Source organism: Crinia signifera, chromosome 8 (genome assembly GCF_055691185.1).
Source record: "Crinia signifera chromosome 8, ASM5569118v1, whole genome shotgun sequence".
In the NCBI taxonomy this organism is placed as follows: domain Eukaryota; kingdom Metazoa; phylum Chordata; class Amphibia; order Anura; family Myobatrachidae; genus Crinia; species Crinia signifera.
Window position 1 is genome coordinate 144,679,424 of NC_139224.1, and position 15,669 is coordinate 144,695,092.

Genomic DNA, 15,669 nt, shown 5'->3' on the forward strand with positions numbered 1-15,669 from the left:
TTTAAACCAGAGGGCAGAGGCTGAGAGGTTTGTGCTGAGCTCTAATTGGTGGAGCTCATGACATGCCCATGGAGAACAGCAGCAGCAGATTAGTCATGGGAGGGTTTTTAATCAAAGGCAGCACTAGGACTGTGAGGTCTCCTACAGAGTAAGGTGCAGAGGGACAAACACAGGCTTTTCATATGGTATGTATTTATGTGTATATGTGTGTGTATGTAATATATATATATATATATATACATGCAGTTACCCATTACCAAGTTTATACTGCCTTTACTCTGTGTTTTGACAGTGTAATATTCTCCCATGCAGTGTGCGGCCAGTAATGACAAGTGCAAGGGGGCCCCCCCTGGCTAAAGTACCCCGGGCCCCCCGAAGGCTTAATCTGGCACTGCTTGTGGGGGTCCCATAGAGGAAGAATACAATAGCGTGGCGAGTGCAGCGAGCCCACAAGGGGCTTTGTTGCGCTCACCATGCTGTCTGAGTCCGGCCAGTCGGGATCCCGATGTCGGGCTAATGACTGTCGGTATCCCGACTGTCGGACCCCTATACCACACCCATTATTTATACATCCTACAATGTATCATTAACCTGTTTTCTATCCATCAGATTCTATGCAGCAGAGATAGTATGCGGGATTCAATTCCTCCATTCCAAGGGAATAGTCCATGGGTAATTATATAGTTACAGTATGATAATAGTATAATAAAGCAATATTACTATGGAGTGTATAATGCAGAATGTAATATACTGATCATGTCTGCTTCCTACATTCTACACGCTATACATGTTACCAATTGGCACATATTTCCCACTTACATGTTACATGCCTCCTTTACATAGTAATGTACAATCATTATCTACAGCTCTCAGTAGCCACAGAGGCTCTCTCTGCACAATTGTTTTATGCTTTTATTGTCAATTATGGCTGAGGAGAGTATTGAGTAGGGAGTGAGAGGTGCAGGGGAAGGAGGTGGGAGGGAGTGAGAGGTGCAGAGGAGGGAGATGGAGGAAGGGAGGGAGAGGTGCAGGGGAAGGAGGTGCTGAGAAGTGCAGGGGAAGGAGGTGGGATTGAGTGAGAGGTGCAGAGGAGGGAGGTGGAGGTGTAGAGGACGAAAGAGGGAGTGAGAGGTGCAGGGGAAGTGCAGGGGAAGGAGGTAGAGGAAGGGAGTGGGAGGTGTAGGGGAGGAAAGATGGAGTGAGAGATGCAGGGCAAGGAGGAGGAAGTGAGCGGTGCAGGGGACGGAGGGGGAGGTGCAGAGGAAGGAGGAGGAAGTAGGTAGTGAGAGGTGCAGGGGAAGCAGGTGGAGGGAGGGAGTGGGAGGCGCAGAGGAGCAAGGAGGGAGTAGACGTGCAGGGGAAGGAGGTGGAGGAATGGGAGGTACATAAAAAAGAGGAGGACGGAGGTTATGAGAGGTGTAGTAAGGGAAGTAAGAGGAGCAGGAGTGACAGATGACAAATTAAGGAAAGCTCAAATAAATAATTGCGGAAGAGGTGGATGGACACAGGTTGGATAACTTCACCTAATATGGTTCCTTTAATTCCATCTCCAATTGCTATTTATATGAATCTAAAGGTGTCTGGCACTCACTACACAGGTAAATAACTCACCCATTGGGCCTTATTCAGATCTGAGCTCAGTACAAATATGTTTGGAAAATGGGCAAAACCATGTGCACTGCAGGTGGGGCAAATGTAACATTTATATAGAGTTATTTTGATTCTGTGCAGGGTAAATATTGGCTGCATTATTTTTACACTGCAATTTAGATTTCAGTTTCAGCACACCCCACCCAAATGTAACTCTCTCTGCACAGGTTTCAACTGCCCCACCTGCAGTGCACATGGTTTTGCCCATTTTCCAAACAAATTAGTACTGAGCTCAGATCTGAATAAGGCCCATTACCCCTAAAAGCTTACAATCCCCAATGATAAATTGCAGCGGCTGCACTCAGGGAATAACAGCACAATAAGCACAATGTGCTGCCTGGCCCACGTGTCATTGTATTGTTATTATTTATTTTCTGGTTACAAATAAGAATAAACTGACCCCATTTATAAGCTGCTCCCTTCCCCAGCTGGGAACGACCAGCATCAGCCTCCATTTGCTGCTTCCTATGACATCAATATCACTAGTTATTTACAGTCTGCTGTAACCACACATATTAGTATCACAGGGGTTATTGGGCTGAGGAAGGTTCCACTATTAAATAACCTAGAATTCTGCAGAACACATACAGATGTACATGACATCGTGGAATCACATGGACACTAACCTAAATATGATTACATTAGTCCTTGCTCCCAAACATATAAAACTACTATTAGTTAGAATGTACACATGTAACGTGCAATATAATCTATGTACCAAATAATTCCTGTTTGTATGAAAACAAAGATTTTATTTTCTTTACAGCGACCTAAAACCAGAGAACATCTTGGTGACTCCAACAGGACATCTCAAGATCGCCGACTTCGGTCTGGCCCTTGAGATCACGCCTAGAGACGAGGGTGTTACTGGCTGTGCTAGAAGGTGTGGAGTCATTATTCCTGAGGTAAATGCAAAGGGTTTCCTACTGTTTCCTCATGTAACTATGTACATGGGGCCTGATTCCAACCCCGTATGTGACGGCATATAGCCAAGTTGGGTAAAAAGGATTCACTGTACCACGCACATGCATCGTTGCACATTTCTGGGTAATTCTGATTCTGCCAAGTGTTGGCAATTTCTCTCCATGTGGAAGATGCACTAACATCCCCCCACCACCACCACATCACCAGCATTCCCCGGGTACCGCATTATTACTAATCCCACATGCACTAACATATGCGATTATTAATGCAGAGGACAGCTCTTTCCATAAGAGCTGTCAATTGCGATGCAGCTCTGGCATTGGACTTCTGGGTCTGGTGCAGAATTAACAGTAAACAATACGACTCTTATGTTGGGTGCACACCGGAATGATCATGATTGAAAAATACAAATCAGACCAAAGTGCGCAGCTGAACCCAAAGTGCTGCAAACATATCATGCACAAAGTAATAATCCCAAGAGTGAGAAAGATGGAAATAGTGCATACATACAATAAGCGCTCAAAGGGTAACCATCAGATCGGAATCGGATCTAAAACATGCCAAAACGTGCCCAATTTACATAAAATCTGACTAAATTACATCGACATTGATGGGACTGAGCAAAATCGTTCTGGTGTGTAACCAGCATTACCTTAAGTGACTACCCTCCACCATAGCGTCCTCCATGGGAACGGGTACATGCGACTTCCGGTCCGGCTCTTACCAGGGGAAGATGACGTGAGACTGCTGCCGTGTGTTGGCAGGACAGCTGCTGTAAACAATATATAGTACGTGAACTGGCATATTCAAGTGAAAGAGCAATAACTCGGGTCAAAATATACCTAAAAACAGCGAAGTACTTATTATTTATAAACAATATTAAATATTGCTGCTGTTACTATAACATGTAGGGGTTATCTTTACCGCTATTTTGTTCATTTAAAAAAAAATTAAAAAATTTAAAAATAAAGTGATTGCTAAAATGTTGGTAACCAATTGCTCTCTTCTGGTAGCTGTATTTCGGCAAGGAGTACATGATTGGCGAAGACTGGTTCTCATTTGGAGTCATCCTGAACGAAATGATAACCGGAGGTCATGCTGCTCACTCAAGATTCTGCGCAACAGAATCTGCCGCCATGGACCTCATTAACATGGTAAATATGATATTACATTTATAAATTATTAATATAAATGATGTCATTGGTTGTATATAACTTTATAAGATGTTGGAAGTAAGTAACCATTAGTCACTGTGTTATAGGATCAATCTGTTCAGTCCTCTGATCTCTATTGAAAACCAGAGTATCTGATCTACTCTACTGTCCAATTACTGCTACAAGTAAACTCTGCACTCTGACAGCCGGCCACTATTACTGACTACAGATGTGTCCTGCTACAGCTTTGCTGCGTATAGCAGCTTGCTGTAGTGGGATTGCAGTGTGAGCGCATCGCAGCAGGCTCCCATAAAGCAGCAGGGTGCATGCGCCCGCACCAGCCAGCTCCTATATAAGTGAATGCATAGCGGGAGTGTACGCATACCATATGCTCCTCTATGCCGCGCATTGTGCAGCAGTGAATAAAGATTGTGGCTTTATGGAAAATAGCTGAATCTTTTCTCTGGCGACGGCTGACGCAGCTGTTAGCTATGCTATAACTATTGGCAGATAAGTAAAAGATCTACATGGGTGTTTTTTTATTGAGAGGTGACTTTTCTGCATTTTATAAATAGGATTAATAAATATAAAGAGCATCACAATGGAGTACATACTCAACTAAAGCCCTGTACACGGGGAGATGTGAGTCCTGTGCTGCTTAAGCACAGGTGGCTCAGCACACATCGCTGCACACATGGGAATCATCTGCTATATGCGCTGAGCAATCTGTGCTGAGCAGTGTTTGCCTATGCGGACTGGTGATGTAAGCAGGATAGAACGTGCATGCACGTCTATATTTGTGGGCGATAGTGACGTGCAGGGCTGCAAACCGCCATAGCTATAGGGTGTACAAAGGGAGCGATCCGTGCTTCATTTCTAAGTGTCCTAGACAGATCGCTTAGAAATAGGGCATAAATCGCCCGTGTGTTTGCCCCTCACCTGCATCATCCCACTGGTTTCTCTGCAGTCATTCCTGTTAGACAGACAATAATCAGATAAGTAACGTTAGACTATTGTATAGTGACAATATAACAATGTACAGATATGTTTCTATCAAACACCAATACATATATTTCCAGTGATAACAGGTATAGAAAGTTCTGGCCGAGTCCACTTAGTGCCCCATGCCTATGTTATATGTTGTATGTATATCTATAAGATGTATGTAAGTAATGCATGTAGTCGTATTTACAAATGTCTATACAATTGCCAAGCAAGACCTGAGCAGCCATTGTTACACAGACACATCAGTATTAAGGCCCATAGACACTGGGCGACTTTAAGCTGAAAGTCGCTCAAAACAGCAGGTTTGAGCGGCTTTCAGCTCAAAGCCGCCCAGTGTGTGCCCCGGCCATGAGCGCTGCTACACGCTCCCGCATCATCGCCAGGAAAGCCCTTCATCTGCTGCTATTACAAGCAGATGAGCGGCTTTGAGGACGGCATTGCATAGCTCTGCACTATGCAAAGCCGTCCTCCCCCGCCGGGCAGGGGGAAAGCTGCCCAGTGTGTATGCACTGAGCAGCTTTCCCCCTCAGCGATGGTAGCGATCATCGCTGTGCACACACACACTGGGCATAATCGCCCAGTGTGTATGGACCTTTAGGACACATATGACAGGAAATGGGGAATGGGGAATGTAATGTGAGACACACAACAGATCCCAGATAGAATGTCAGTAGTAACATACTGTGGCCATGGAGAAATCCCTTTATATTCTTCTGTGCCGGCAGCAGAAATGTTTGTACAATGATTGTATTGAGGAACTGTGCTGTATAATTACATCCAAATACCTTTTTCAGCTTGTCAATAACCATCTGGGCCAAGAACCAGGAGTTAATGACAGCATCCGCCACCACCCCTTCTTCCAGCACATCGATTGGGTCGCCATGGAATCCCTTGGGATGGAGCCCCCATACTTCCCTGTAAGTATAAAACAGAACTTCCATGAGCTACTCATTGCTGGTCAGCAGATAATGTATAAGTGTCAAACACATACATGGGGTGTGGATTAAGGGATCGGCTCTGTCTATATAGACAGCCATTATGTCAGCATGCAATAGGCTGACAGGGTCACTAATTAGACAGTGTCTAGGATAGACAGGGTGAAAGGTTTAACTGACAAATTGTCAAGTTTTAGTCATTTTAGCCCTACTCCACCCCCTAATGCCTAACCCTAACTATCCACCCCAGTGTCTAAGCCTAACTCTCCCCTTCTGCAGCCTGACCCTGACCTTAATCCTAACTGCCCCCTAGTGCCTAACCCTAACTGTCCTCTTCTGCAGACTAACCCTGACCTAAATCCTAACCCTACCTGAGAGAGCTCAATAAGATTTGGCACATGATGTGCCTTTTTTTACACATGAATTACATGCGATTTATCACACATAATCTCGGAGAGCTGCAGGCAGGGGGTGTATGAATTGAAAAATCCTATTCAAAAGATCAGGTGGCCGCTGATTGGCTGAAAGAGATCTCTCAGCCAAACAGTGGCCACCCAGTCTTTTGAATAGGATTTTTCAATTCTCCTTGCCACCTGCCGCACCCTGCTCATCACACCCAGGATGTCCTGCTGACTGCTGCACATAAGATGTATTTTATGTGCAGCCCGTCCGAGCTCTGATCCGATGCGTACAGGACTGCGCATCGTATCCGATCGGATGTCACAGACAATCTGCTGGATCCTCTGGCCCAAATCGCGTAGCGTACGGGGGCCTTAACAGTGTAAAGTTCCCTAACACAGTTATTCTTGTGCTCAGGGTTACATAAAAATCACTGACAAAGACACATTTTTAGTTTTCTTTCTAGCAGGGGACACACAAGTAGAAAGAACATAATTACTATGTTACCAATACTTTCTTATTGCCCCAGATTTGAGCTCCGTGACATCTTCTGACATTTTTCTAATATAATTGATAATCCTGCGCCTCATAATAAGCTGATAAGGAGACAAAGTGGACTATAGAGCACAGGTTACACTTTCCATAGTGAGCTTCTGGAATGTAATTTTCCTCTCTGCACTTCTAGAGTATATAGATGTCTCTTGATAGCACAGAGTAGATGGACACCTGTAATTGCACCATAGCGACCTCACATCTACTGCAATGCTGTGGTTTTATATATATATATATATATATATATATATATATATATATATATATATATGGTCTGAGCGACACCTTTTTACATTTATGCAACACTTATGCCACTGCCTTTAGCTTTATATATAGGCATTTTCTTAGGGTCTATAATAGAAACTACTATAAATAACCTTTACATAAAGAAGTTTGCTAAATGCCTCTGTCTGTCTTACACAGTCCTATGGTAGATGTAATAATCACTGATATACACCGTTACTTCTTATTTCTGTAGGCATTCTTTCCACCCTCTGCCTCCAGTAATAACCATCTAGAACTAATGGAGGCAGAAGAGGCCAATTACCCACCAATTACAGCGGCGGAGCAGGCAAATTTTACGGGTTTCTCGTCAATTACCTCCAGCTGGAGAAGCTTCCCAAATCCACCTGGTCTAAGTACATCTAGTGAGGCAGAGGCACTGCTGGATGCGACCATGCCAGGTTCTGCATGTAAGTACATTATATCTTCATTTTTATTATTATTTTTAACCATATTTGATTGAAGACTTCAACTTTAAATGGGCGCATGATAAAGAAAGTAAAAGGGAGCTAGATCTGGGTATAGCAGTATTATAATAACCAATAATACATGTTCAGAATGGGGCATACACCCGGGGTGATTTCAGGTCATTCCCTAAGTGATCTCACTAGAAAATGCCCCTACATTTGCTGGTGAATTTATTCCAGCACTACATTATCTATGCGGCATGTAATATACATAGATGGTACGTACAGCAAAAGGATTAATCCGTGCATTGGAATATATGTATGATAGTAGTAATGCAGAGAACTCAGTGTACATATATCCCTATGGAGCGAAGGAGAAATAGACAGAGTTATCTGCATTACTACTATCCTGTAGGGTGGGGGAATTCTGTGATTCTCTTGCCTTGTTTAGCCCCTCCGTTGCCTGAACTAGCCACTCCCTTGCCTGAACTAGCCCCTCCCTTGCCTGAACTAGCCCCTCCCTTGCAAGCACTTGCAATGGACCAATAAGTTCATTTGAGCAACTTGCCACTTTTGTGTACCACATATTTATTTCCTACCTGCTATTCATTATGATCACCCTGGGCCTGATTCAGACCTGATCTCTATGCAGTGTACACTCGCTCCCTAGTGAATGGGTAAGCACCACCCCAACTAACACGCTGGGCATTCCAATGGTACCTCCATACAGGTGTCTCTGATCTACGAGCGCTGGAGAAATCATTCGATGGTTGCCGACCATCGAGTGATTTCTCCCCGGCTGCGAACGGATTATTATGCATATCATCCATTCGTAGCCGTACCGGGGATCGCGGCGTGCAGTGTGTGTGTGTGGGGGGGAGCAAGGCAGGCACTGCCGACGAAGTTTGGTCCACACACAACGCTGTGAAATTCTTGTCATGGGACCAGAATAAGGTCTTTACTGAGAACCTGTAAAAGAAAGATCCGTAAGCAGGGAAGAGATTTTGCGACCTCTCTGTAACTAAAGATACTCAGTCTGTTCCCCTTCAGTCTCATTTACATATTATATCCTGTACATGCAGCCAGCCAACAATTACTTACAAACACTGTGTCCCATCCACCATTTCCCATTAAGATGTGGCCCCTCCCCATAGAACCCCTGATGTGCAGGTCCAGGTGCTTACTCTACAGATGAGCGCATTAGTGCAAACAGAAGCGTCACAAAGCAGCTTATGCTCTGCAGTCCTGTAATGTTACATTCTAGTAAATTATCCAAGTGTCTATAGATTTCATCATGGAAACAAAGATTTATATTATGCTATATTGTATCTTGTTAGAAATGTGACCAGATTGCACATGGTGTAATAGGTACAATGTACTTTTGTTATCATATAGAACATCAGCTGAAATACAGAAGGTAAGAGGATGGATGTCAACAGGTAAGATATGAAGGAGTGTGAACTACAGTGGCAAAGGCTACACACCGGTCAGGTAGTATGAGACCTTTGTATTTGGTGGTGACGCTGGTAAGAGCAGTTTGGGAATAGGATGCAGAAGGCGGCAGAAAGGTGGTGGTGGTGGCAAAGAAAGGAGAGGAATGTGATGAAGAAAGAAGGCGGTGGCAGCAAAGAGAGGAGGTGACAGGCAATGAGACCCAGAATATAGGCGGTGGCAGCATAGAAAGGAGAGGAGAGGATGGGGAATGAGACGCATTAAGCAGGCGGTGGCAGTAAATAGAGGAGAAGAGGTGACAGAATGGGATGAAAAATGCAGGCGGTGGCAGTAGAGAGAAGAGAGGAGGTGACGGAAGAGATGAAGCAGGCGGTGGCAGAAAAAAGTTGAAATTTACATTTGAAAAAATTTTTAAGCATATAAATTATAAGAAATTATAGTGAAAAGATACAGTAGAGTGAGATATATAGTGAGATATAGAGTGAATAAATAGATAGTGGATGAATAGATAGATAGGGGAATGCGACAAAGAAAGCAGACGGTGGAGGTTGAGAGAAGAGAGCAAATGACGGAAGAGATGAAGCAGGCGGTGGCAGCAAAAAAAAATTTAAGCATATAAGTTATAAGAAATTATAGTGAAAAGATATAGTAGTGTGAGATATAGAGTAAATAAATAGATAGTGGATGAATAGATAGATAGGGGAATGCGATAAACAAAGCAGGCGGTGGAGGTTGAGAGAAGAGAGGAGGTGATGGAAGAGATGCAGCAAAAAACATTTTAAGCATATAAGTTATAAGAAATGATAGTGAAAATATATAGTAGAGTGAGATATAGAGTGAATAAATAAATATACAGTGGATAAAAAGATTGATAGGGGAATGCAATAAAGAAAGCAGGCGGTGGAGGTTGAGAGAAGAGAGGAGGTGACGGAAGAGATGAAGCAGGCGGTGGCAGCAAAACTTTTTTTAAGTATATAAGTTATAAGAAATTATAGTGAAAAGATAAAGTAGTGTGAGATATATAGTGATATATAGAGTTAATAAATAAATATATAGTGGATAAATAGATAGGGCAATGCGATAAAGAAAGCAGGCGGTGGAGGTTGAGAGAAGAGAGGAGGTGACGGAAGAGATGAAGCAGGCGGTGGCAGCAAAAAAAAAACATTTTAAGCATATAAGTTATAAGAAGTTATAAGAAATTATAGTGAAAAGATATAGTAGAGTGAGATATATAGTGAGATATAAAGTGAAAAAATAAATATACAGTGAATAAATAGATTGATAGGGGAATGTAATAAAGAAAGCAGGCGGTGGAGGTTGAGAGAAGAGAGGAGGTGACGGAAGAGATGAAGCAGGCGGTGGCAGCAAAAAACATTTTAAGCATATAAGTTATAAGAACTTATAGTGAAAATATATAGTAGAGTGAGATATAGAGTGAATAAATAAATAGATAGTGGATGAATAGATAGATAAAGGAATGCGATAAAGAAAGCAGGCGGTGGATGTTGAGAGAAGAGAGGAGGTGACGGAAGAGATGAAGCAGGCGGTGGCAGTAAAAAAACATTTTAAGCATATAAGTTATAAGAAATTATAGTGAAAATATATAGTAGAGTGAGATATAGAGTGAATAAATAAATATACAGTGAATGAATAGATAGATAGGGGAATGCAATAAAGGAAACTGGCGGTGGATGTTGAGAGAAGAGAGGAGGTGACGGAAGAGATGAAGCAGGCGGTGGCAGCAAAACATTTTTAAGCATATAAATTATAAGAAATTATAGTGAAAAGATATAGTAGAGTGAGATATATAGTGATATATAAAGTGAAAAAATAAATATACAGTGGATAAATAGATTGATAGGGGAATGCAATAAAGAAAGCAGGTGGTGGAGGTTGAGAGAAGAGAGGAGGTGACGGAAAAGATGAAGCAGGCGGTTGCAGCAAAAACATTTTTTTACGTATATAAGTTATAAGAAATTATAGTGCAAAGATATAGTAGAGTGAGATATATAGTGATATATAGAGTGAATAAATAAATAGATAGTGGATGAATAGATAGATAGGGGAATGCGATAAAGAAAGCAGGTGGTGGAGGTTGAGAGAAGAGAGGAGGTGACGGAAAAGATGAAGCAGGCGGTGGCAGCAAAAAACATTTTAAGCATATAAGTTATAAGAAATTATAGTGAAAAGATAAGTAGAGTGAGATATATAGTGAGATATAGAGTGAATAAATAAATATACAGTATAGTGGATGAATAGATAGATAGGAGAATGCAATAAAGAAAGCAGGCGGTGGATGTTGAGAGAAGAGAGGAGGTGACGGAAGAGATGAAGCAGGTGGTGGCAGCAAAAAATTTTAAGCATATAAATTATAAGAAATTATAGTGAAAAGATATAGTAGAGTGAGATATATACTAAGATATAGAGTGAATAAATAAATATATAGTGGATGAATAGATAGATAGGGGAATGCAATAAAGAAAGCAGGCAGTGGAGGTTAAGAGAAGAGAGGAGGTGACGGAAGAGATGAAGCAGGCGGTGGCAGCAAAAAAAATGTTAAGCATATAAATTATAAGAAATTATAGTGAAGACATATAAGTGTAAGATATATAGTGAGATAGAGAGTGGATAAATAGATAGTGGATGGATGAATAGATAGATAGACAGTGAGTAGATAGATAGATAGTGTGTAGGTAGAGTACACAGATAGATAGGGGAATGCGATAAAGAAAGCAGGAGGTGGAGGTTGACAGAAGAAGCAGGTGGCAGAAGGAACAGTAGGTGGCAGGGGATGGGACAGAGGAAGCAGATGGTGGCAGCAAAGAGGAGAGGTGACAGTGAATGGGACACAGAAAACAAACGGTGGCAGCAGAGACAGTAGGTGAAGGGGAATAGAATGTAGGAAACAGGTGGTGGCAGTAGAGAGCTGACAGAATGGGATGAAGAAAGCAGGCGGTGGCAACAGACAGTAGGTGAAGGGGAGTGGGACGCAGGAAGCAGGCAGTGGCAGTAAAAAGGAGAGTAGGTGACTAAATGGGATGTAGAGAGCAGGCCGTAGCAGCAGAGAGAAGAGAGGAGGTGATGGGGACAGGGATGAAGCAGGCGGTGGCAGCAGGTTTCATATTTTTGTGTCAGTTTATGTTTTCATAATACAACAACACAATAAAGGCGTGTGATGGTCTGGCTAGAGGGGGAAACGGATGGAGGCCAGAATTTTTTTTTTCTTAATTTCAATATTTTTGTGATGTTGTATTATGAAAAAAACAACAACACAAAACATGGCTAGAAAGGGGCAGAAGTGGCAGAGAGAGAAGGTCATGGGAAACTGGATGCAGAAAGTAGGGGGCAGCAGCAGAAAGCATAGAGGAAGACATATGGAATAGGATGCAGAAAGCAGGTGGTGGCAGCAGAGACAGTAGGTGACAGGGAATGGGACACAGGAAGCAGGCAGTGACAGCACAGAGAGGAGAGGAGGTGATGGAATGGAATGAAGAAAGCAGGCGGTGGCAGCAGAGACACTAGGTGAAGGGGAATGGTACGCAGACTACAGGCAGTGGCAGCATTTAAATGAGTGTCATCTACAGTGGCAAAGGCTACACACAGGTCAAGTAGTATAAGGCCTTTGTATTTGATGGTGACGCTGGTAAGAGCAGTTTGGGAATAGGATGCAGAAGGAGGCAGAAAGCAGGTGGTGGTGGTGGCAAAGAAAGGAGAGGAATGGGATGAAGAAAGCAGGACGTTACAGAAAAAGAGAGGAGGCGACGGAATGAGACGCAGAATATAGGCGGTGGCAGCATAGAAAGGAGAGGCGAGGATGGGGAATTAGACGCAGGAAGCAGGCGGTGGCAGTAAATAGAGGAGGTGACAGAATGGGATGAAAAATGCAGGCATGGCAGTAGAGAGAAGAGGAGGTGATGGAAGAGATGAAGCAGGCGGTGGCAGAAAAATGTAAATTTATTTGAAATTTTTTTAAGCATATAAGTTATAAGAAATTATAGTGAAAAGATATAGTAGAGTGAGATATATATAGTGAGATAGAGAGTGGATAAATAAGTAGATAGTGGATGAATAGATAGATAGATAGATAGATATAGATAGATAGATAGATAGATAGATAGGGGAATGTGATAAAAAAAGCAGGCGGTGGAGGTTGAGAGAAGAGAGGAGGTGACGGAAGAGATGAAGCAGGCAGTGGCAGCAAAAGAAAATTTAAGCATAAAAGTTATAAGAAATTATAGTGAAGACATATATATATTAGAGTGAGATATCTAGTGAGATAGAGAGTGGATAAATAAATAGATAGATATATATCTAGTGGGTAAATAGATAGATAGTGGATGAATAGATAGATAGTGGGTAGATAGATAGACAGATAGTGAGAAGATAGATAGACAGGTAGATGATAGATAGTTAGTGGGTAGATAGATAGATGGATAGATATCTAGTGAGTAAATAGATAGATAGTGGATGGATAGTGGGTAGATAGATAGATAGACAGATAGTGAGTATATAGATAGACAGGTAGATGATAGATAGATAGATAGGTAAATTCAATAAAAGAAAGCAGGCGGTGGAGGTTGAGAGAAGAGAGGACGTGATGTGGAAAGGGATGAAGAAAGCAGGCGGTGGTAGCAGAGACAGTAGGTTACGGGAAATGGGATGCAGGAAGCAGGTGACAGCAGTAGAGAGAGGAGAGGAGGTGAATGAATGGGACAAAGAAAGCAGGCGGTGGCAGCAGAGACAGTAGGTGGCAGGGGATGGGATACAGGAAGCAGATGGTGGCAGCAAAGAGTGGAGGTGACGGTGAATGGGACACAGAAAACAAACGGTGGCAGCAGAGACAGTAGGTGAAGGGGAATAGGATGTAGGAAACAGGTGGTGGCAGTAGAGAGAGGAGCTGACAGAATGGGATGAAGAAAGCAGGCGATGGCAACAGACAGTAGGTGAAGGGGAGTGGGACACAGGAAGCAGGAAGTGGCAGTAAAGAGGAGAGTAGGTGACTAAATGGGATGTTTAGAGCAGGCCGTAGCAGCAGAGAGAAGAGAGGAGGTGATGGGGACAGGGATGAAGCAGGCAGTGGCAGCAGGTTTAATATTTTTGTGTGAGTTTATTTTTTCATGATACAACAACACAATAAAGGCGTGTGATGGTCTGGCTAGAGGGGGAACGGATGGAGGCCAGGTTTTTTTTTCTTAATTTCAATATTTTTGTGATGTTGTATTATGAAAAAAAAAACACAAAACATGGCTAGAAAGGGGCAGAAGTGGCAGAGAGAGAAGGTGATGGGAAACTGGATGCAGAAAGTAGGGGGCAGCAGCAGAAAGCATAGAGGAAGACATAGGGAATAGGATGCAGAAAGCAGGTGGTGGCAGCAGAGACAGTAGGTGACAGGGAATGGGACACAGAAAGCAGGCAGTGAGAGCAGAGAGAGGAGAGGAGGTGATGGAATGGAATGAATAAAGCAGGCGGTGGCAGCAGAGACACTAGGTGACGGAGAATGGTATGCAGACTATAGGCAGTGGCAGCATTTGAATGAGTGTAATCTACAGTGGCAAAGGCTACACACAGGTCAAGTAGTATAATACTACAAGTATTTGATGGTGACGCTGGTAAGAGCAATTTGGGAATAGGATGCAGAAAGCAGGTGGTGGTGGCAAAGAAAGGAGAAGAATGGAGTGAAGAAAGCAGGCGGTTGCAGCAAAAGAGAGAAGGCGACGGGGAATGAGACGCAGAATATAGGCGGTGGCAGTAAATAGAGGAGAGGAGGTGACAGAATGGGATGAAAAATGCAGGCGTGGCAGTAGTGAGAAGAGAGGAGGTGACGGAAGAGATGAAGCAGGCGGTGGCAGATTTTTTTTTTTTATTTACATTTGAAACATTTTTTTTTTTTATATATTCTTTATTTTGGGTTTTTCAAGTAATAAAAAACGATACATACAATTGTGATATTATTATAAAGATAGGGTGATTGTAACAGCGTAGAAACAAAAGTCATTACAGCTCAATGTACATTTATAGATATGAATTACACAAGAGAGCAAAATATGTAATAAACAATTCTATTATTAACAATCAGACTTTTTTCTTTTTTTTTTTTTTTCCTTTACCTTTTGCTGTTTCAATTTAACCGCAGTACATATTTGGGGGGGGGGGGGGGGAGTAGACAATACAAGGGGGAGCGTTAGGGAGGAAAGTAATGGGGGAGGGGGGGGTAGGGGTATGTGTCCGTCGTCAGTTCGGTCAATTGAAACAATTCTAGTAGGTCCGTTGGTCCAAACCATGTTGGTCGTGCTATCAATTTACTTCTAGGGCTGCGTCAGAGCCTACTGTGGAATAGGTGGGGCCTGGTTTTTGTATGTTGCTGTTAATTTAAATTCTAGCCAGGGTAGCCATGTGGCGGCGTAGTCTGATTGCTTATCTAGGGCAGAGTGATAGATGTCCTCCATAGCACAGTAAAAATCAATTCTCTGGAACCATTCCCAAATAGTGGGAGGGTCTACGGACCTCCAGTGGACAGGGATCACCGCCCTTGCTGCATTGTTTAAGTGTTTTATTAGTGACCGCTTATATTTTGCCATGGGTATGTTTGTGTGGGAGAGGAGCCAGAAATCGGGTTTGTCGGGGGTTTGGAATCCCAGTATGGTTGAGGATAACTGAATTATTGTGTCCCAGAAGGGGGTGATTTTAGGGCAGTCCCACCATATGTGAATCAGGGTACCTCTTTGGGAGTTACAACGCCAGCACAAGGGGGAGACCGACGGGTAAAATTTGTGGATTAGGGGAGGGCATCTGTACCATCTGGTCAATAACTTGTACTGTGTCTCCACCACCTCTAGACTCGTAGAGCACTGTGCCATGACGTCACAGTGCTTTTCCCAATTTATTGTGATACCTTTAGGCACAAGATCC

At 42.9% G+C, this 15,669-nt stretch overlaps 1 long non-coding RNA gene across 2 annotated transcripts in view; it reads right to left on the reverse strand.

Annotated features, from left to right (window-relative positions):
• Window positions 1–15,669, reverse strand: part of LOC146027122 (uncharacterized) — a 45,645-nt gene that overhangs the window by 21,148 nt on the left and 8,828 nt on the right. Inside the window, exons 2-5 of one of the 2 annotated variants that reach the window (XR_014454685.1) lie at window positions 7,220–7,305; window positions 5,519–5,648; window positions 4,668–4,701; window positions 3,227–3,346 (exon numbers count right to left, since the gene is read on the reverse strand). This is a non-coding gene — a long non-coding RNA (uncharacterized LOC146027122). The remainder of the gene's footprint in view (window positions 1–3,226; window positions 3,347–4,667; window positions 4,702–5,518; window positions 5,649–7,219; window positions 7,306–15,669) is intronic. The other variant, XR_014454686.1, reaches the window with a different exon arrangement.